Source organism: Pristiophorus japonicus, chromosome 12, assembly GCF_044704955.1.
Source record: "Pristiophorus japonicus isolate sPriJap1 chromosome 12, sPriJap1.hap1, whole genome shotgun sequence".
In the NCBI taxonomy this organism is placed as follows: Eukaryota; Metazoa; Chordata; class Chondrichthyes; family Pristiophoridae; genus Pristiophorus; species Pristiophorus japonicus.
This window is the reverse complement of record NC_091988.1, coordinates 74,750,862-74,772,767: the sequence shown is the minus strand read 5'-3', so window position 1 is coordinate 74,772,767 and position 21,906 is coordinate 74,750,862.

The following is a 21,906-nucleotide window of genomic DNA, read 5'->3' as shown; positions in this document are numbered from 1 at the left end:
CGGGACCCGACGAGCTGCAGGTCCTTCAGCGCGGCCTTCTTCGCTTCGTACACCGTCCGCAGGGCCGGGTCCTGGACGACTTGACCGAGACGGGCTTCCAGGTCGAGCACCTCTTTTTCTAGGCGCCCGACTCTGGCCGCCCGCCTCTTGGTCGACCCCCTCGCGTACTCTTGACAGAAGACGCGGACGTGAGCCTTGCCCACGTCCCACCATAGCCTCAAGGAGGGGAAGCCCCCCTGCTTCCTTCTCCAGTCGGACCAGAATCGACGGAACGAGTCCTGGAACCGCACGTCCTCCAGCAGCCGGTTGTTAAAGTGCCAGTACGCGGACCCCGTCCTCGCGCGGAGCGAAGCGAGCTCCGCCCACACCAGGTGGTGGTCCGAACACGGCACCGGCCGCATGGAGGCCGCCGGGACGCAGGAAACGTACGCCCGAGACACGTAAAGGCGGTCGACTCTAGACCATCCAACTCCAGGCCTCACCCAAGTAAAGGCGCTGGAGTCGGGGTGGAGATTTCGCCAGACGTCCACCAAGTCGAAGGACCCGACCAGGTCCCTCAACTTCTCCATCGCCGTCATGCACTGCGGGGCACCGGAGCGGTCCCTCGCCTCGAGGGTGCAGTTAAAATCCCCCCCGAGGACAATGCAGTCGCCGACGTCGACGGAGCCAAGAAGAGCGGACACCTCTTCAAAGAAGCGCGTTTGCTGCGGGCCGGGATGAGGGGCGTACACGTTCACGAGATGGAGCGGCACGTCCCCCAGGCGAACCGTTACGTGCAGCAAGCGGCCTGGCACGGGCTCCTCGACCCCCAAGATCTCCGGCTGAAAATGCGGGCCCAGCAAGATGGCCACCCCACTAGAAATGGCGGTGAGGTGGCTCATGCGGACCTCTCCTTGCCATTCCAGGAGCCACGTGGCTTCGTCTCCCGGAACGGTGTGGGTTTCTTGCAGGAAGCACACCGCATATTTCCCCTCCCGCAGGAGCGAAAAATTGTCAAATCTACGGCGTGCCCCTCTGCCGCCGTTGATGTTGAGGCTGGCTATGGTTATCTTCATGACAAAAGCATAGTGCAACCTCTACCTTAACCTATTGTGGGGGAGGGAGCGGAGTCTTTTGTTGAACTCCGCTCCCTCCGCAGCCCAGCGAGGAGTCCCTCGAGCTCGCGCAGCTCAAGGTGCTGCTCCTTTGTCAAGGGCCCGCCCGCGGCCAAGGTTTTAACGGCGGCGCGGACGGACCCCTTGATCAGCTCCGGCTCGGACCATTTTTCCAGGGCCAGTCGGGCTTGGTCGCGGCGACCCCGGCTCTGGGCCAAAAAGTCCCGGAGTTCCTTTGCAGGAACGAGGAGGGCCTCAGCGGCGGCCGCGAGCAGATCCACCGCCTCCCTGGCGGTGGTCTCTAGGTCTTCACCCGCGTCCCCCACCGAGTCCCCGTCCTCCTCCGGGAGGTGGCCGCCAGCAGCCGGCCCATCGACCGCACAAGGTACGGCAAATGAACCGGCCGCTCCAACCGGCCCTGGCACTGCCCCGATCCCACCCCCAGGATCGTCGGCAGAGGAGTCCCCACTGGGCTCTTTTAAAAATGGTGCTGGGTCGGGAAATGACAGCGGAAGGGGTTCCCCCTCCGCCCCAGGAACCGGAGAACAAGGAGAGACCCGGCCATAGGAAATCCCCAGGCCCTCCAAGTGCTCCAGCTCCAAAGTAAGGGGCGAGGGTGGGTGTTCCTCCCCCTCCCCGCTGCCACCCCCCGGCCCAGCATCTACAGTATCATTAAAATCAATTGTTTCATTCTCTGCCGGGTCGAGCAAATCCCGGGGGAAGTTGGGTAATAGCTGGGCGGGCTCAGGTTCGGCCTTTTCGGCCTCGCCCGCCTCAGTCCCCGGGACGCCCGGCCCGGCGGCTACGCATTCCTCCGCGGTCCCCACGCCCCCCACGACAGGCAGATCTTCCACTCCATCCCCGGGAGGCAGAGGCTGGGCAGCCTCAACTGTCTCACCCTCCCCGGGGAAAGACTCCTCGCGCCTGCAGCGCAATTTGGGGGCGCTGGTGGGGGACGCGGGACACGCGGCGGGCACCGCCTCCTCCGCGGAGGGATGTTGTTCCCCCTCCGCCTCATTGGGGCGGTGCCTCTTTTTGTTCCTGGGGGCGCGCGGAGTCAGGGAGACCTCCATGTCTGCCGAGGCCTCCCGCTCCGCCCCCCCCTTTTCCTTTTCTTGCCCGCGCCTGGGCCCCTCTGTGGTGGTATTCAAGGGCCCGGGCACGGGCTCGGGGCACCCCGCGCTCGCCGGTGACTGGGTTGGGCTGAGCGCGGTGGTCAGACTTTCCGGCGCACCGAGGGGACCCGCCTCTAGATGTTTCTCCTTCTTCCGCGCCTTCTTTCCGCTCGGACGCTCTCCCTCCCCCCCGCCGGAGGCCCTGAAAACAAAGGCCTCCGACGATGCCCGCGCACCCATGGCTCCCGGCACGCGGACGCAACTAGGGGGAGGGGTGGCGGCAGCGCCAGCCTTGGCCGCCTTCGGTGGTTTGGCGGCCTTGGAGGCGGGGCAGTTCTTACGAACATGCCCCACCTCCCTGCAGGCATGGCACCGCACGCCGTCCGACGTCCAGAAGACGCGGTAGGCAGTCCCCTCGTGCACCACATTAAAGTGCCCTTCTGTCACGTCCTCCCGCGCCAGCCGGACAAAGAGCTGGCGGCGGAAGGAGAACACGTGGCGCAGGCTGTTCTCCCTGAGGCCGAGCGGTATGGGGTTGATCCCTGACCTTACCTCCCCCAGTTGTTGTAGGTGAGGGAGGAGGAGCTCAGCGGGAACAAAGGGCGGGACGTTCGACACGATGACCCTCTGCGTGGTGGCCTCGAGAGGATCCACCGGCAGGAACGTCCCGCCCACCGTGAGCCCCTTTTCGAGGGCCAGGGACACCGCCCGCTCCGACCCCAGGAAGAAAACAGCCTTCCCAGACATCTTGGAGGCTGCGACAATGGCCGAGGGGCCGACTACCCCAGCCATCGCCCGCACGCACTCCTCAATGCTCATTGTGGGGTGAGTGTAGCTCTTGACCCCGTGTTTTCTAGTAATTAATCTAAATGGTGGCAGGGCAGCGGGTGGCGCAGGAGGTGCTGTGGAAGCGGTTGCCACCTGCGCATACGTCCTTGCTGGCCCTGCCACCGGCGTGGATGGGGTCGCCATCACGGGGTCCCTTTAAGGGCTACACCCACCCCAAAGTCACAGGCCTTAATGGTCTTTAATGGCCTCTTATGTTCACTGAGCAGAGGAGCCCTTAACGAGGCACCTCTCCCCTCGTTGACAATTGGGGAGAGGCCTTGCTCCCTCTGCTCAGTTGTCTTAATTGGTTTTTTTTTTTTATTAATTTGGAAGGAAAGGGTTCTCAGAGAGAGAGGGGAGAAACAGAGGGTAACGGAGAAAGAGAGAGGGGGGTGGGAAGGGGGGGGGGCTGCGAGGGCAGGTCTCCCCTCGCAGCTGTGGGTGGGTGCACTCCCCAGATGGCAAAACACAAAAGTCTTTGGGGTGGTCTTCAGGTGGGGGGAGAAGATGTCTTCACCTGGGGTAGCTGGAGCCACCAGGCACTCCTAACGATCCTCAATAGGGTGATTAATGACTCTTCAGCCTGGTAGCTCCAGCTATCCCAGGCTAGGCAAATGTGGGGGGGGTGGGGGGGGGTTCCAATTGTGGGGGGGGCCCAGTTGTAAGCACAGCCCCCACGCACACTACCACACACACACACACACCCCCCGCGATGTTCCGGCCCTCAGTGGTCTTCTTTCCTCCCCCCACCGATACAACAAAGTCTGTTTGGGGAAATGCACCCACACCCACCTGTAGAATTGTTGAGTCTCCCTCCTTCCACACTGGATGGTTGTTGTGGTTTTTCCCCCTCTCTCCAACTCCCTGCAGAAATGGTAAAGTTGTTGAAATGTTTTCTGCTTTCTCCTCCTCTCCCTCTGGATAAAAGTTGGTGGTGAAGCCCCTTCCTTCCTTCTGTTCCTGGGCTGGTCTCAGGGCTCCCCAGGCAGGAGCTCAAGTTGCTTGCTGCTCCTCTCACTGCTCACAGCTCCAACTGAGCAGGACACGCCTCCACAGCTCCACAATTGGTCCTTGTGCATGAAACTCTTTTGAGTTTATCTGTGAAAACATAAAACATTAAACGGTGCCACCCGACCTGGGTGACACTCCAGACATTTACAAGGCCCTTTTTTTTTTTCCCCCTTTTTTGTGGTTTTTTTTTGTGTTTTTTCTTTTTTTTTTTTTGTTTTTTTTTTGGGCACTAAAATCACAATTTTTCCCCAGTGCCCCCTATAAAAGGGAAGGGGACACTAAAAGCACCGGCAATTAAAACAAATTAACTTTAAAACGTAAAATCAAATTAAAATTTGGTTGCCGGGCGTGATGATGCACTCCAGTCCCTCCGGTGCCCACCTCTCGCGGAAGGCCGCGAGCGTACCGGTGGACACCGCGTGCTCCATCTCCAAGGACACCCTGGACCGGATGTAAGAGCGGAAGAGAGGCAGGCAGTCAGGTTGAACGACCCCCTCGACCGCCCGCTGCCTGGACCGGCTGATGGCACCCTTGGCCGTGCCCAGGAGCAGTCCTACGAGGAGGCCTTCGGACCTACCCGCTCCCCTCCGCACAGGGTGCCCAAAGATCAGGAGAGTGGGACTGAAGTGCAGCCAGAATTTCAGGAGCAGCCCCTTCAAATAGTGGAACAGGGGCTGCAACCTTGTGCATTCAATAAAAACATGGAACACGGACTCCTCCAGACCGCAGAAATTGCAGGCGGCTTGGGAGTCCGTGAACCGGCTTAAAAATTTGTTGCACGGCACTGCTCCGTGCACCACCCTCCAGGCCAAGTCCCCGATGAATAGTGGGAGGACCCCTGCGTAGAGTGCCCTCCATCGGGGACCCCCGCCTCCTCCGGACGGCAAGATGGTACGCCATGGCGTGTCCGGACGGCCGGCGAGGATGGCAAAGTTGAGGGTGTGCAGGAGCAGCCCGTACAGGAAACCCCTCCGCGCGGAACTGAAAGGCACGGAGGGGATTTCCCCGAGGCGGCTCAAGTTGTGAGGCGCCGGTCCCCGAGGGAGGTTCCGGGGTTTGGCGCCGATGAGGAATTCCGTCCGGACGGGGGTCAGTTCGGACGGGATCTCCCCACGTGCTTGAGCCTCCTCGATACACCTAACGGAGTCAGGGCCCAGAGCTGTTTTTAGCGACTCGATGGCATCGGCCGCGCGGCGGACGTTGGCAGAATTTAGGCGCCGCGCCAGCGTGACTGGCGCCATCCAGCCCGCTCCTCCGCCATCGAGCAGGTCCCTGACCCTGGTCACCTCACCAGCCACAGCCCTCTCTTCCGACCGCCACATGAAGCCTCGGCCGTGGAGGTACGGATTCCCGAGCAGCGGTTCCTGCAGGACGGCCGCCACTCCAGCCGGCGGAGAGCTGCGCTTGGTGGAGACTTTGTTCCAGACCCTGATGAGTTCCCTGTAAAAGACAGGCAGCTCCCGGAGGGCGGTCCTGGCACCCCCCAAGTTCACAAACAGGAGCTGCGTGTCATAATTGAGGTCGAGCTGCTGGCGGAAGAAATACCTCGCCAGAGCACACCACCTAGGAGGGGGCTCGACGTAAAGGTATCTCTGCAGGGTCTGAAGACGGAAAGTCGCGAGCTGGGCGCTGACGCACACCAACGACTGACCGCCCTCCTCAAGCGGGAGACTCAAGACCGCGACAGAGACCCAGTGCTTCCTGTTGTTCCAGAAGAAGTCCACCAGCTTCTTCTGTATCTTGGCGACAAACGCAGGGGGAGGGGTCAAAGTGACCAGCCGGTACCACAGCATTGCGGCCACCAGCTGGTTTATGACTAGCGCTCGACCCCTGTAGGACAGCACTCGGAGCAGTCCTGTCCAGCGCCCTAGGCGAGCGGCGACCTTGGCCTCCAGCTCCTGCCAGTTCGCCGGCCAGGCTTCCTCGTCGGGGCTAAGGTAGACTCCCAGATAGAGGAGATGGGTCGTGCTCCAGGCAAAAGGCCTGAGCTCCTCCGGCAGGGAGTCCACCCGCCACTGACCCACCAGGAGTCCGGAACATTTCTCCCAGTTGATCCTGGCGGAGGACGCGGCCGAGTAAATCTCCTGGCACTCACGCATCCTCCGCAGGTCAGCGGGATCCTCTACCGCGAGGAGCACGTCATCGGCGTAAGCCGAGAGGACGACCTCCACGCCCGGCCCTTGCAGAGCCAGTCCCGTCAACCTCGTCCGCAAGAGGCGCAGGAAAGGCTCCACGCAAACGGCGTATAACTGGCCGGACATGGGGCATCCCTGGCGCACCCCTCTCCTAAAGCGAAGGGGCGCCGTCAAGGACCCGTTAACCTTAATCAGACACTCCGCGGCGGCGTACAAAAGTCGGATCCGGGCGACGAAATGCGTCCCGAACCCGAAAGCGCGCAGAGTTCCGAGCAGATAGTCGTGATCCACCCTGTCGAACGCCTTCTCTTGGTCGAGGGATAGGAAGGCGACCGACAGACCAGCCTCCTGGGAGCAATGGATGAGGTCCCGGACCAGATGGATGTTGTCGTGGATTGTCCGGCCCGGGACCGTGTATGACTGGTCGGGGTGGATCATGTGGTCCAGCACGGCACCAAGGCGAGCAGACATCGCCCTGGCGAAGATTTTGTAGTCCGTGCTGAGGAGGGAGACCGGGCGCCAGTTCTTAAGGAGGCGGAGATCGCCCTTCTTAGGCAGCAGGACGATGACTGCCCTGCGCCAAGAGAGGGGCATCTCCCCGGTCGCCAGACTTTCCCCCAGGACCCGCGCGTAGTCGCTCCCCAGGACGTCCCAGAACGCCCTGTGGAACTCCACGGTCAGCCCGTCCAGCCCCGGGGATTTTCCCCTCGAGAGCCGGGCGAGGGCACCGGTCAGCTCCGCCAGGCTTAGCGGAGCTTCCAGATTTTCGGCGCCCTCCGGGCCGACCTTCGGCAGGTCCTCCCACAAAACTCTACGCGCTTCCTCGCTGGACGGATCCGGAGAGAACAGAGCCCCGTAATATTCACGGACCCTGTTGTTGACGCCCTCCGGATCCGAGACGAGAGAGCCGTCGTCGGCCAGCAGCGTCAAGAGCTGCTTACGGACACTCTGCCTTTTTTCCAGCGAGTAGAAGAAGGGGGAGCCGCGGTCCAGATCCCGCAGGAACCGGATCCGCGACCTCACGAACGCGCCTCGGGACCCGACGAGCTGCAGGTCCTTCAGCGCGGCCTTCTTCGCTTCGTACACCGTCCGCAGGGCCGGGTCCTGGACGACTTGACCGAGACGGGCTTCCAGGTCGAGCACCTCTTTTTCTAGGCGCCCGACTCTGGCCGCCCGCCTCTTGGTCGACCCCCTCGCGTACTCTTGACAGAAGACGCGGACGTGAGCCTTGCCCACGTCCCACCATAGCCTCAAGGAGGGGAAGCCCCCCTGCTTCCTTCTCCAGTCGGACCAGAATCGACGGAACGAGTCCTGGAACCGCACGTCCTCCAGCAGCCGGTTGTTAAAGTGCCAGTACGCGGACCCCGTCCTCGCGCGGAGCGAAGCGAGCTCCGCCCACACCAGGTGGTGGTCCGAACACGGCACCGGCCGCATGGAGGCCGCCGGGACGCAGGAAACGTACGCCCGAGACACGTAAAGGCGGTCGACTCTAGACCATCCAACTCCAGGCCTCACCCAAGTAAAGGCGCTGGAGTCGGGGTGGAGATTTCGCCAGACGTCCACCAAGTCGAAGGACCCGACCAGGTCCCTCAACTTCTCCATCGCCGTCATGCACTGCGGGGCACCGGAGCGGTCCCTCGCCTCGAGGGTGCAGTTAAAATCCCCCCCGAGGACAATGCAGTCGCCGACGTCGACGGAGCCAAGAAGAGCGGACACCTCTTCAAAGAAGCGCGTTTGCTGCGGGCCGGGATGAGGGGCGTACACGTTCACGAGATGGAGCGGCACGTCCCCCAGGCGAACCGTTACGTGCAGCAAGCGGCCTGGCACGGGCTCCTCGACCCCCAAGATCTCCGGCTGAAAATGCGGGCCCAGCAAGATGGCCACCCCACTAGAAATGGCGGTGAGGTGGCTCATGCGGACCTCTCCTTGCCATTCCAGGAGCCACGTGGCTTCGTCTCCCGGAACGGTGTGGGTTTCTTGCAGGAAGCACACCGCATATTTCCCCTCCCGCAGGAGCGAAAAATTGTCAAATCTACGGCGTGCCCCTCTGCCGCCGTTGATGTTGAGGCTGGCTATGGTTATCTTCATGGCAAAAGCATAGTGCAACCTCTACCTTAACCTATTGTGGGGGAGGGAGCGGAGTCTTTTGTTGAACTCCGCTCCCTCCGCAGCCCAGCGAGGAGTCCCTCGAGCTCGCGCAGCTCAAGGTGCTGCTCCTTTGTCAAGGGCCCGCCCGCGGCCAAGGTTTTAACGGCGGCGCGGACGGACCCCTTGATCAGCTCCGGCTCGGACCATTTTTCCAGGGCCAGTCGGGCTTGGTCGCGGCGACCCCGGCTCTGGGCCAAAAAGTCCCGGAGTTCCTTTGCAGGAACGAGGAGGGCCTCAGCGGCGGCCGCGAGCAGATCCACCGCCTCACTGGCGGTGGTCTCTAGGTCTTCACCCGCGTCCCCCACCGAGTCCCCGTCCTCCTCCGGGAGGTGGCCGCCAGCAGCCGGCCCATCGACCGCACAAGGTACGGCAAATGAACCGGCCGCTCCAACCGGCCCTGGCACTGCCCCGATCCCACCCCCAGGATCGTCGGCAGAGGAGTCCCCACTGGGCTCTTTTAAAAATGGTGCTGGGTCGGGAAATGACAGCGGAAGGGGTTCCCCCTCCGCCCCAGGAACCGGAGAACAAGGAGAGACCCGGCCATAGGAAATCCCCAGGCCCTCCAAGTGCTCCAGCTCCAAAGTAAGGGGCGAGGGTGGGTGTTCCTCCCCCTCCCCGCTGCCACCCCCCGGCCCAGCATCTACAGTGTCATAATTATTTGTTTCATTCTCTGCCGGGTCGAGCGACTCCCGGGGGAAGTTGGGTAATAGCTGGGCGGGCTCAGGTTCGGCCTTTTCGGCCTCGCCTGCCTCAGTCCCCGGGACGCCCGGCCCGGCGGCTACGCATTCCTCCGCGGTCCCCACGCCCCCCACGACAGGCAGATCTTCCACTCCATCCCCGGGAGGCAGAGGCTGGGCAGCCTCAACTGTCTCACCCTCCCCGGGGAAAGACTCCTCGCGCCTGCAGCGCAATTTGGGGGCGCTGGTGGGGGACGCGGGACACGCGGCGGGCACCGCCTCCTCCGCGGAGGGATATTGTTCCCCCTCCGCGTCATTGGGGCGGTGCCTCTTTTTGTTCCTGGGGGCGCGCGGAGTCAGGGAGACCTCCATGTCTGCCGAGGCCTCCCGCTCCGCCCCCCCCTTTTCCTTTTCTTGCCCGCGCCTGGGCCCCTCTGTGGTGGTATTCAAGGGCCCGGGCACGGGCTCGGGGCACCCCGCGCTCGCCGGTGACTGGGTTGGGCTGAGCGCGGTGGTCAGACTTTCCGGCGCACCGAGGGGACCCGCCTCGAGATGTTTCGCCTTCTTCCGCGCCTTCTTTCCGGTCGAACGCTCTCCCTCCCCCCCGCCGGAGGCCCTGAAAACAAAGGCCTCCGACGATGCCCGCGCACCCATGGCTCCCGGCACGCGGACGCAACTAGGGGGAGGGGTGGCGGCGGTGCCAGCCTTGGCCGCCTTCGGTGGTTTGGCGGCCTTGGAGGCGGGGCAGTTCTTACGAACATGCCCCACCTCCCTACAGGCATGGCACCGCACGCCGTCCGACGTCCAGAAGACGCGGTAGGCAGTCCCCTCGTGCACCACATTAAAGCTCCCCTCCGTCGTCTCCTCCCGCGCCAGCCGGACAAAGAGCTGGCGGCGGAAGGAGAACACGTGGCGCAGGCTGTTCTCCCTGAGGCCGAGCGGTATGGGGTTGATCCCCGACCTTACCTCCCCCAGTTGGTGTAGGTGAGGGAGGAGGAGCTCAGCGGGAACAAAGGGCGGGACGTTTGAAATGATGACCCTCTGCGCGGTGGCCTCGAGAGGGTCCACCGGCAGGAACGTCCCGCCCACCGTGAGCCCCTTTTCAAGGGCCAGGGACACCGCCCGCTCCGACCCCAGGAAGAACACGGCCTTCCCAGACATCTTGGAGGCTGCGACAATGGCCGAGGGGCCGACTACCCCAGCCATCGCCCGCACGCACTCCTCGATGCTCATTGTGGGGTGAGTGTAGCTCTTGACCCCGTGTTTTTTTGTTATTAGTCTGAAAGGTGGCAGGGCAGCGGCCGGCGCAGGAGGTGCCGTGGATGTGGACACCGCCTGCGCATACGACCTTGCTGGCCCTGCCACCGGCGTGGATGGGGTCGCCATCACGGGGTCCCTTTAAGGGCTACACCCACCCCAAAGTCACAGGCCTTAATGGTCTTTATTAGGCCTCTTGTAGATTGACTGAGCAGAGGAGCCCTTAATGAGGTACCTCTCCCCTAGTTGGCAATTGGGGAGGGGCCTTGCTCCCTCTGCTCAGTTGTCTTAAATGTTTTTTTTTAAATTAAATTTGGAAGAAAGAGGCTCTCAGAGAGAGAGGGGAGAAACAGAGTAACAGAGAAAGAGAGAGGGGGGGTGGGAAGGGGGGGACTGCGAGGGCAGGTCTCCCCTCGCAGCTGTGGGTGGGTGCACTCCCCAGATGGCAAAACACAAAAGTCTTTGGGGTGGTCTTCAGGTGGGGGGAGAAGATGTCTTCACCTGGGGTAGCTGGAGCCACCAGGCACTCCTAACGATCTTTAATTGGGTGATTGATGACAATCTTCAGCCTGGTAGCTCCAGCTATCCCAGGCTAGGCAAATGTGGGGGGTGGGGGGGGTTCCAATTGTGGGGGGGGCCCAGTTGTAAGCACGGCCCCCACGCACACTACCACACACACACACACACACCCCCCGCGATGTTCCGGCCCTCAGTGGTCTTCTTTCCTCCCCCCACCGAAACAACAAAGTCTTTTTGGGGAAATGCACCCACACCCACCTGTAGAATGTTGAGTCTCCCTCCTTCCACACTGGATGTTGTTGGTCTTTTCCCCCTCTCTCCAACTCTTTGCAGAATGGTAAAAATGTTGGAAAGTTTTCTGCTTTCTCCTCCTCTCCCTCTGGGTAAAGTTGGTGGTGAAACCCCTTCCTTCCTTCTCTTCCTGGGCTGGTCTCAGGGCTCTCCAGGCAGGAGCACAAGTTGCTAGCTGCTTCTTTCACTGCTCACAGCTCCAACTGAGCAGGACACGCCTCCACTCCTCCACGATTGGTTCCTTGTGCATGAAACTCTTTGAGTTTATCTGTGAAAACATAAAACATTAAACGGTGCCACCCGACCTGGGTGACACTCCAGACATTTACAAGGCCCATTTTTTTTTTTTCCCCCTTTTTTGTGTTTTTTTTTTGTTTTTTCTTTTTTTTTTTGTTTTTTTTTTGGGCACTAAAATCACAATTTTTCCCCAGTGCCCCCTATAAAAGGGAAGGGGACACTAAAAGCACCGGCAATTAAAACAAATTAACTTTAAAACGTAAAATCAAATTAAAATTTGGTTGCCGGGCGTGATGATGCACTCCAGTCCCTCCGGTGCCCACCTCTCGCGGAAGGCCGCGAGCGTACCGGTGGACACCGCGTGCTCCATCTCCAAGGACACCCTGGACCGGATGTAAGAGCGGAAGAGAGGCAGGCAGTCAGGTTGAACGACCCCCTCGACCGCTCGCTGCCTGGACCGGCTGATGGCACCCTTGGCCGTGCCCAGGAGCAGTCCTACGAGGAGGCCTTCGGACCTACCCGCTCCCCTCCGCACAGGGTGCCCAAAGATCAGGAGAGTGGGACTGAAGTGCAGCCAGAATTTCAGGAGCAGCCCCTTCAAATAATGCAACAGGGGCTGCAACCTTGTGCACTCCATAAAAACATGGAACACGGACTCCTCCAGACCGCAGAAATTGCAGGCGGCCTGGGAGTCCGTGAACCGGCTTAAAAATTTGTTGCACGGCACTGCTCCGTGCACCACCCTCCAGGCCAAGTCCCCGATGAATAGTGGGAGGACCCCTGCGTAGAGTGCCCTCCATCGGGGACCCCCGCCTCCTCCGGACGGCAAGATGGTGCGCCATGGCGTGTCCGGACGGCCGGCGAGGATGGCAAAGTTGAGGGTGTGCAGGAGCAGCCCGTACAGGAAATCCCTCCGCGCGGAACTGAAAGGCACGGAGGGGATTTCCCCGAGGCGGCTCAAGTTGTGAGGCGCCGGCCCCCGAGGGAGGTTCCGGGGTTTGGCGCCGATGAGGAATTCCGTCCGGACGGGGGTCAGTTCGGACGGGATCTCCCCACGTGCTTGAGCCTCCTCGATACACCTAACGGAGTCAGGGCCCAGAGCTGTTTTTAGCGACTCGATGGCATCGGCCGCGCGGCGGACGTTGGCAGAATTTAGGCGCCGCGCCAGCGTGACTGGCGCCATCCAGCCCGCTCCTCCGCCATCGAGCAGGTCCCTGACCCTGGTCACCTCACCAGCCACAGCCCTCTCTTCCGACCGCCACATGAAGCCTCGGCCGTGGAGGTACGGATTCCCGAGCAGCGGCTCCTGCAGGACGGCCGCCACTCCAGCCGGCGGAGAGCTGCGCTTGGTGGAGACTTTGTTCCAGACCCTGATGAGTTCCCTGTAAAAGACAGGCAGCTCCCGGAGGGCGGTCCTGGCACCCCCCAAGTTCACAAACAGGAGCTGCGTGTCATAATTGAGGTCGAGCTGCTGGCGGAAGAAATACCTCGCCAGAGCACACCACCTAGGAGGGGGCTCGACGTAAAGGTATCTCTGCAGGGTCTGAAGACGGAAAGTCGCGAGCTGGGCGCTGACGCACACCAACGACTGACCGCCCTCCTCAAGCGGGAGACTCAAGACCGCGACAGAGACCCAGTGCTTCCTGTTGTTCCAGAAGAAGTCCACCAGCTTCTTCTGTATCTTGGCGACAAACGCAGGGGGAGGGGTCAAAGTGACCAGCCGGTACCACAGCATTGCGGCCACCAGCTGGTTTATGACTAGCGCTCGACCCCTGTAGGACAGCACTCGGAGCAGTCCTGTCCAGCGCCCTAGGCGAGCGGCGACCTTGGCCTCCAGCTCCTGCCAGTTCGCCGGCCAGGCTTCCTCGTCGGGGCTAAGGTAGACTCCCAGATAGAGGAGATGGGTCGTGCTCCAGGCAAAAGGCCTGAGCTCCTCCGGCAGGGAGTCCACCCGCCACTGACCCACCAGGAGTCCGGAACATTTCTCCCAGTTGATCCTGGCGGAGGACGCGGCCGAGTAAATCTCCTGGCACTCACGCATCCTCCGCAGGTCAGCGGGATCCTCTACCGCGAGGAGCACGTCATCGGCGTAAGCCGAGAGGACGACCTCCACGCCCGGCCCTTGCAGAGCCAGTCCCGTCAACCTCGTCCGCAAGAGGCGCAGGAAAGGCTCCACGCAAACGGCGTATAACTGGCCGGACATGGGGCATCCCTGGCGCACCCCTCTCCTAAAGCGAAGGGGCGCCGTCAAGGACCCGTTAACCTTAATCAGACACTCCGCGGCGGCGTACAAAAGTCGGATCCGGGCGACGAAATGCGTCCCGAACCCGAAAGCGCGCAGAGTTCCGAGCAGATAGTCGTGATCCACCCTGTCGAACGCCTTCTCTTGGTCGAGGGATAGGAAGGCGACCGACAGACCAGCCTCCTGGGAGCAATGGATGAGGTCCCGGACCAGATGGATGTTGTCGTGGATTGTCCGGCCCGGGACCGTGTATGACTGGTCGGGGTGGATCATGTGGTCCAGCACGGCACCAAGGCGAGCAGACATCGCCCTGGCGAAGATTTTGTAGTCCGTGCTGAGGAGGGAGACCGGGCGCCAGTTCTTAAGGAGGCGGAGATCGCCCTTCTTAGGCAGCAGGACGATGACTGCCCTGCGCCAAGAGAGGGGCATCTCCCCGGTCGCCAGACTTTCCCCCAGGACCCGCGCGTAGTCGCTCCCCAGGACGTCCCAGAACGCCCTGTGGAACTCCACGGTCAGCCCGTCCAGCCCCGGGGATTTTCCCCTCGAGAGCCGGGCGAGGGCACCGGTCAGCTCCGCCAGGCTTAGCGGAGCTTCCAGATTTTCGGCGCCCTCCGGGCCGACCTTCGGCAGGTCCTCCCACAAAACTCTACGCGCTTCCTCGCTGGACGGATCCGGAGAGAACAGAGCCCCGTAATATTCACGGACCCTGTTGTTGACGCCCTCCGGATCCGAGACGAGAGAGCCGTCGTCGGCCAGCAGCGTCAAGAGCTGCTTACGGACACTCTGCCTTTTTTCCAGCGAGTAGAAGAAGGGGGAGCCGCGGTCCAGATCCCGCAGGAACCGGATCCGCGACCTCACGAACGCGCCTCGGGACCCGACGAGCTGCAGGTCCTTCAGCGCGGCCTTCTTCGCTTCGTACACCGTCCGCAGGGCCGGGTCCTGGACGACTTGACCGAGACGGGCTTCCAGGTCGAGCACCTCTTTTTCTAGGCGCCCGACTCTGGCCGCCCGCCTCTTGGTCGACCCCCTCGCGTACTCTTGACAGAAGACGCGGACGTGAGCCTTGCCCACGTCCCACCATAGCCTCAAGGAGGGGAAGCCCCCCTGCTTCCTTCTCCAGTCGGACCAGAATCGACGGAACGAGTCCTGGAACCGCACGTCCTCCAGCAGCCGGTTGTTAAAGTGCCAGTACGCGGACCCCGTCCTCGCGCGGAGCGAAGCGAGCTCCGCCCACACCAGGTGGTGGTCCGAACACGGCACCGGCCGCATGGAGGCCGCCGGGACGCAGGAAACGTACGCCCGAGACACGTAAAGGCGGTCGACTCTAGACCATCCAACTCCAGGCCTCACCCAAGTAAAGGCGCTGGAGTCGGGGTGGAGATTTCGCCAGACGTCCACCAAGTCGAAGGACCCGACCAGGTCCCTCAACTTCTCCATCGCCGTCATGCACTGCGGGGCACCGGAGCGGTCCCTCGCCTCGAGGGTGCAGTTAAAATCCCCCCCGAGGACAATGCAGTCGCCGACGTCGACGGAGCCAAGAAGAGCGGACACCTCTTCAAAGAAGCGCGTTTGCTGCGGGCCGGGATGAGGGGCGTACACGTTCACGAGATGGAGCGGCACGTCCCCCAGGCGAACCGTTACGTGCAGCAAGCGGCCTGGCACGGGCTCCTCGACCCCCAAGATCTCCGGCTGAAAATGCGGGCCCAGCAAGATGGCCACCCCACTAGAAATGGCGGTGAGGTGGCTCATGCGGACCTCTCCTTGCCATTCCAGGAGCCACGTGGCTTCGTCTCCCGGAACGGTGTGGGTTTCTTGCAGGAAGCACACCGCATATTTCCCCTCCCGCAGGAGCGAAAAATTGTCAAATCTACGGCGTGCCCCTCTGCCGCCGTTGATGTTGAGGCTGGCTATGGTTATCTTCATGACAAAAGCATAGTGCAACCTCTACCTTAACCTATTGTGGGGGAGGGAGCGGAGTCTTTTGTTGAACTCCGCTCCCTCCGCAGCCCAGCGAGGAGTCCCTCGAGCTCGCGCAGCTCAAGGTGCTGCTCCTTTGTCAAGGGCCCGCCCGCGGCCAAGGTTTTAACGGCGGCGCGGACGGACCCCTTGATCAGCTCCGGCTCGGACCATTTTTCCAGGGCCAGTCGGGCTTGGTCGCGGCGACCCCGGCTCTGGGCCAAAAAGTCCCGGAGTTCCTTTGCAGGAACGAGGAGGGCCTCAGCGGCGGCCGCGAGCAGATCCACCGCCTCCCTGGCGGTGGTCTCTAGGTCTTCACCCGCGTCCCCCACCGAGTCCCCGTCCTCCTCCGGGAGGTGGCCGCCAGCAGCCGGCCCATCGACCGCACAAGGTACGGCAAATGAACCGGCCGCTCCAACCGGCCCTGGCACTGCCCCGATCCCACCCCCAGGATCGTCGGCAGAGGAGTCCCCACTGGGCTCTTTTAAAAATGGTGCTGGGTCGGGAAATGACAGCGGAAGGGGTTCCCCCTCCGCCCCAGGAACCGGAGAACAAGGAGAGACCCGGCCATAGGAAATCCCCAGGCCCTCCAAGTGCTCCAGCTCCAGAGTAAGGGGCGAGGGTGGGTGTTCCTCCCCCTCCCCGCTGCCACCCCCCGGCCCAGCATCTACAGTGTCATAATTATTTAATTTTTTTTCTGCCGGGTCGAGCGACTCCCGGGGGAAGTTGGATAATAGCTGGGCGGGCTCAGGTTCGGCCTTTTCGGCCTCGCCCGCCTCAGTCCCCGGGACGCCCGGCCCGGCGGCTACGCATTCCTCCGCGGTCCCCACGCCCCCCACGACAGGCAGATCTTCCACTCCATCCCCGGGAGGCAGAGGCTGGGCAGCCTCAACTGTCTCACCCTCCCCGGGGAAAGACTCCTCGCGCCTGCAGCGCAATTTGGGGGCGCTGGTGGGGGACGCGGGACACGCGGCGGGCACCGCCTCCTCCGCGGAGGGATGTTGTTCCCCCTCCGCCTCATTGGGGCGGTGCCTCTTTTTGTTCCTGGGGGCGCGCGGAGTCAGGGAGACCTCCATGTCTGCCGAGGCCTCCCGCTCCGCCCCCCCCTTTTCCTTTTCTTGCCCGCGCCTGGGCCCCTCTGTGGTGGTATTCAAGGGCCCGGGCACGGGCTCGGGGCACCCCGCGCTCGCCGGTGACTGGGTTGGGCTGAGCGCGGTGGTCAGACTTTCCGGCGCACCGAGGGGACCCGCCTCTAGATGTTTCTCCTTCTTCCGCGCCTTCTTTCCGCTCGGACGCTCTCCCTCCCCCCCGCCGGAGGCCCTGAAAACAAAGGCCTCCGACGATGCCCGCGCACCCATGGCTCCCGGCACGCGGACGCAACTAGGGGGAGGGGTGGCGGCGGCGCCAGCCTTGGCCGCCTTCGGTGGTTTGGCGGCCTTGGAGGCGGGGCAGTTCTTGCGAACGTGCCCCACCTCCCTGCAGGCATGGCACCGCACGCCGTCCGACGTCCAGAAGACGCGGTAGGCAGTCCCCTCGTGCACCACATTAAAATGACCTTCCGTCGTCTCCTCCCGCGCCAGCCGGACAAAGAGCTGGCGGCGGAAGGAGAACACGTGGCGCAGGCTGTTCTCCCTGAGGCCGAGCGGTATGGGGTTGATCCCTGACCTTACCTCCCCCAGTTGTTGTAGGTGAGGGAGGAGGAGCTCAGCGGAAACAAAGGGCGGGACGTTTGAAACGATGACCCTCTGCGCGGTGGCCTCGAGAGGGTCCACCGGCAGGAACGTCCCGCCCACCGTGAGCCCCTTTTCAAGGGCCAGGGACACCGCCCGCTCCGACCCCAGGAAGAACACGGCCTTCCCAGACATCTTGGAGGCTGCGACAATGGCCGAGGGGCCGACTACCCCAGCCATCGCCCGCACGCACTCCTCAATGCTCATTGTGGGGTGAGTGTAGCTCTTGACCCCGTGTTTCCTGGTTATAAGTCTGAATGGTGGCAGGGCAGCGGGTGGCGCAGGAGGTGCCGTGGATGTGGACACCGCCTGCGCATACGTCCTTGCTGGCCCTGCCACCGGCGTGGATGGGGTCGCCATCACGGGGTCCCTTTAAGGGCTACACCCACCCCAAAGTCACAGGCCTTAATGGTCTTTAATGGCCTCTTATGTTAACTGAGCAGAGGAGCCCTTAACGAGGCACCTCTCCCCTCGTTGACAATTGGGGAGAGGCCTTGCTCCCTCTGCTCAGTTGTCTTAATTGGGTTTTTTTTTTATTAATTTGGAAGGAAAGGGTTCTCAGAGAGAGAGGGGAGAAACAGAGGGTAACGGAGAAAGAGAGAGGGGGGGGTGGGAAGGGGGGGGGCTGCGAGGGCAGGTCTCCCCTCGCAGCTGTGGGTGGGTGCACTCCCCAGATGGCAAAACACAAAAGTCTTTGGGGTGGTCTTCAGGTGGGGGGAGAAGATGTCTTCACCTGGGGTAGCTGGAGCCACCAGGCACTCCTAACGATCTTTAATTGGGTGATTGATGACAATCTTCAGCCTGGTAGCTCCAGCTATCCCAGGCTAGGCAAATGTGGGGGGGTGGGGGGGGTTCCAATTGTGGGGGGGGCCCAGTTGTAAGCACGGCCCCCACGCACACTACCACACACACACACACACACCCCCCGCGATGTTCCGGCCCTCAGTGGTCTTCTTTCCTCCCCCCACCGAAACAACAAAGTCTTTTTGGGGAAATGCACCCACACCCACCTGTAGAATGTTGAGTCTCCCTCCTTCCACACTGGATGGTTGTTGTGGTTGTTCCCCCTCTCTCCAACTCCTTGCAGAATGGTGAAAAGTTGTTGCAAAGTTTTCTGCTTTTTCCTCCTCTCCCTCTGGATAGAAGTTGTAGGTGAAGCCCCTTCCTTCCTTCCTTCTCCTCCTGGGCTGGTCTCAGGGCTCCCCAGGCAGGAGCTCAAGTTGCTTGCTGCTCCTCTCACTGCTCACAGCTCCAACTGAGCAGGACACGCCTCCACAGCTCCACAATTGGTCCTTGTGCATGAAACTCTTTTTGGAGTTCACCTGCAAAAACATAAAACATGTATCCGTGCCACCCGACCTGGATGACACACACAAGACATTTACAAGGCCCCTTTTTTATTTATTTTTTTGTGTTTTTTTTTTTGGGGCACTAAAATCAAATTTTTCCTTTTTCCAGTGCCCCCTATAAAAGGAGAGGGGGACACTAAAAGCACCGGCTATTAAAACAAATTAAACTTTAAAACGTAAAATCAAATTAAAATTTGGTTGCCGGGCGTGATGATGCACTCCAGTCCCTCCGGTGCCCACCTCTCGCGGAAGGCCGCGAGCGTACCGGTGGACACCGCGTGCTCCATCTCCAAGGACACCCTGGATCGGATGTAAGAGCGGAAGAGAGGCAGGCAGTCAGGTTGAACGACCCCCTCGACCGCCCGCTGCCTGGACCGGCTGATGGCACCCTTGGCCGTGCCCAGGAGCAGTCCTACGAGGAGGCCCTCGGACCTACCCGCTCCCCTCCGCACAGGGTGCCCAAAGATCAGGAGAGTGGGACTGAAGTGCAGCCAGAATTTCAGGAGCAGCCCCTTCAAATAGTGGAACAGGGGCTGCAACCTTGTGCATTCAATAAAAACATGGAACACGGACTCCTCCAGACCGCAGAAATTGCAGGCGGCCTGGGAGTCCGTGAACCGGCTTAAAAATTTGTTGCACGGCACTGCTCCGTGCACCACCCTCCAGGCCAAGTCCCCGATGAATAGTGGGAGGACCCCTGCGTAGAGTGCCCTCCATCGGGGACCCCCGCCTCCTCCGGACGGCAAGATGGTACGCCATGGCGTGTCCGGACGGCCGGCGAGGATGGCAAAGTTGAGGGTGTGCAGGAGCAGCCCGTACAGGAAACCCCTCCGCGCGGAACTGAAAGGCACGGAGGGGATTTCCCCGAGGCGGCTCAAGTTGTGAGGCGCCGGCCCCCGAGGGAGGTTCCGGGGTTTGGCGCCGATGAGGAATTCCGTCCGGACGGGGGTCAGTTCGGACGGGATCTCCCCACGTGCTTGAGCCTCCTCGATACACCTAACGGAGTCAGGGCCCAGAGCTGTTTTTAGCGACTCGATGGCATCGGCCGCGCGGCGGACGTTGGCAGAATTTAGGCGCCGCGCCAGCGTGACTGGCGCCATCCAGCCCGCTCCTCCGCCATCGAGCAGGTCCCTGACCCTGGTCACCTCACCAGCCACAGCCCTCTCTTCCGACCGCCACATGAAGCCTCGGCCGTGGAGGTACGGATTCCCGAGCAGCGGTTCCTGCAGGACGGCCGCCACTCCAGCCGGCGGAGAGCTGCGCTTGGTGGAGACTTTGTTCCAGACCCTGATGAGTTCCCTGTAAAAGACAGGCAGCTCCCGGAGGGCGGTCCTGGCACCCCCCAAGTTCACAAACAGGAGCTGCGTGTCATAATTGAGGTCGAGCTGCTGGCGGAAGAAATACCTCGCCAGAGCACACCACCTAGGAGGGGGCTCGACGTAAAGGTATCTCTGCAGGGTCTGAAGACGGAAAGTCGCGAGCTGGGCGCTGACGCACACCAACGACTGACCGCCCTCCTCAAGCGGGAGACTCAAGACCGCGACAGAGACCCAGTGCTTCCTGTTGTTCCAGAAGAAGTCCACCAGCTTCTTCTGTATCTTGGCGACAAACGCAGGGGGAGGGGTCAAAGTGACCAGCCGGTACCACAGCATTGCGGCCACCAGCTGGTTTATGACTAGCGCTCGACCCCTGTAGGACAGCACTCGGAGCAGTCCTGTCCAGCGCCCTAGGCGAGCGGCGACCTTGGCCTCCAGCTCCTGCCAGTTCGCCGGCCAGGCTTCCTCGTCGGGGCTAAGGTAGACTCCCAGATAGAGGAGATGGGTCGTGCTCCAGGCAAAAGGCCTGAGCTCCTCCGGCAGGGAGTCCACCCGCCACTGACCCACCAGGAGTCCGGAACATTTCTCCCAGTTGATCCTGGCGGAGGACGCGGCCGAGTAAATCTCCTGGCACTCACGCATCCTCCGCAGGTCAGCGGGATCCTCTACCGCGAGGAGCACGTCATCGGCGTAAGCCGAGAGGACGACCTCCACGCCCGGCCCTTGCAGAGCCAGTCCCGTCAACCTCGTCCGCAAGAGGCGCAGGAAAGGCTCCACGCAAACGGCGTATAACTGGCCGGACATGGGGCATCCCTGGCGCACCCCTCTCCTAAAGCGAAGGGGCGCCGTCAAGGACCCGTTAACCTTAATCAGACACTCCGCGGCGGCGTACAAAAGTCGGATCCGGGCGACGAAATGCGTCCCGAACCCGAAAGCGCGCAGAGTTCCAAGCAGATAGTCGTGATCCACCCTGTCGAACGCCTTCTCTTGGTCGAGGGATAGGAAGGCGACCGACAGACCAGCCTCCTGGGAGCAATGGATGAGGTCCCGGACCAGATGGATGTTGTCGTGGATTGTCCGGCCCGGGACCGTGTATGACTGGTCGGGGTGGATCATGTGGTCCAGCACGGCACCAAGGCGAGCAGACATCGCCCTGGCGAAGATTTTGTAGTCCGTGCTGAGGAGGGAGACCGGGCGCCAGTTCTTAAGGAGGCGGAGATCGCCCTTCTTAGGCAGCAGGACGATGACTGCCCTGCGCCAAGAGAGGGGCATCTCCCCGGTCGCCAGACTTTCCCCCAGGACCCGCGCGTAGTCGCCCCCCAGGACGTCCCAGAACGCCCTGTGGAACTCCACGGTCAGCCCGTCCAGCCCCGGGGATTTTCCCCTCGAGAGCCGGGCGAGGGCACCGGTCAGCTCCGCCAGGCTTAGCGGAGCTTCCAGATTTTCGGCGCCCTCCGGGCTGACCTTCGGCAGGTCCTCCCACAAAACTCTACGCGCTTCCTCGCTGGACAGATCCGGAGAGAACAGAGCCCCGTAATATTCACGGACCCTGTTGTTGACGCCCTCCGGATCCGAGACGAGAGAGCCGTCGTCGGCCAGCAGCGTCAAGAGCTGCTTACGGACACTCTGCCTTTTTTCCAGCGAGTAGAAGAAGGGGGAGCCGCGGTCCAGATCCCGCAGGAACCGGATCCGCGACCTCACGAACGCGCCTCGGGACCCGACGAGCTGCAGGTCCTTCAGCGCGGCCTTCTTCGCTTCGTACACCGTCCGCAGGGCCGGGTCCTGGACGACTTGACCGAGACGGGCTTCCAGGTCGAGCACCTCTTTTTCTAGGCGCCCGACTCTGGCCGCCCGCCTCTTGGTCGACCCCCTCGCGTACTCTTGACAGAAGACGCGGACGTGAGCCTTGCCCACGTCCCACCATAGCCTCAAGGAGGGGAAGCCCCCCTGCTTCCTTCTCCAGTCGGACCAGAATCGACGGAACGAGTCCTGGAACCGCAC